This window comes from Amphiura filiformis, chromosome 7 (assembly GCF_039555335.1).
Source record: "Amphiura filiformis chromosome 7, Afil_fr2py, whole genome shotgun sequence".
NCBI classification, from domain to species: domain Eukaryota; kingdom Metazoa; phylum Echinodermata; class Ophiuroidea; order Amphilepidida; family Amphiuridae; genus Amphiura; species Amphiura filiformis.
Window position 1 is genome coordinate 38,204,922 of NC_092634.1, and position 1,190 is coordinate 38,206,111.

Sequence of the window (1,190 nt, forward strand, 5' to 3'; positions counted from 1 at the left end):
ATCATTTGCTTATATGAAGATGGTTATTAGTTGGAGTTGAATAATATAGATATACACTGGCATTTCAGTGCACAATGATTTATATGGGTTTTCATATTTTTTGTGATATTTTGTGATATTTTATGTGATAACGTCAGTGTTTGCGTAAGGATTACGTTTCTGGTTTAGAGTTGAAGTTTGGAATTTGCAAAACAATTTTTTCAAATTGCATGAAATCCTACCAAATATACCAAATTTTTTGGATCCCAATTTGCAAACTCTAGATATATGTTGCGAGCGGCAAGAAAATTTGCATATTAAAGCATTTCCGTACTGTTTTCCCAAGCCTTTTTCGAACGTTTTATTAAAAAGATGCCCCATGAATGTGTGCCAAAAATCGCTTGCCCCCCCCTCTTGGCTTACCGAAAATTGCTTCCCCCTTTCGGCTCGCCCAAAATTCTGCCCCCCAATTTTACCCTCCCCAGGGCTCATAATTATTGCACAGCCCTAATCATTTAAACAAAATTGGTAAACCCTCTCCAACACCAACACCCAGCCCCCCACACACACACACACACTTTCTAGATTATTGACTGCACTGGGTAAAAAAGTGGGGTCAACAAGTCATAACTTAAGCCGGTACATTAACAATTTGTGCCCCCCCTGTGCAGTAAAGTAGTACTAAGAAAGTGTTGCTGGTACATTACAGTACTGGTACATACAGGGCTTCAAGCCAACCCATGTATAGACTTCTCCGTAGTTCACTTGCCCATAATACTCTGGCTATTACATTTAAGCACTTAAACTCTAATTTGTATAAATTTGTGTGCAATTGAGCCTAACTCTCTCTGTTATGTTGTTAGTTTCTCAAGTGAATTTTTCACTTGGGCTTTCGCGATCATTAATACCCACCGATGACGTCACGCTATTGTTTTATTGCTCCATTATTTTCCACGAATGGAGAAATGATTTCAATAACACGCCATTCGTAAATGCCTTTCTCTTTTCTCTGAAAAGCAAATACTTGCAGTATTGTTATCATCACTTCATTCACGCAAAACAATGATACGAAAAACATCAAGACCATGATTTTCATTAATACAATTAAGGAATCGGATAGCAACATTTGCAAAGTATTTTTATGGGACCTGAGAGCACACCAGCCATATCGAATTGCATGCTGATAATTATACAATGAATGTCCTTCTGAT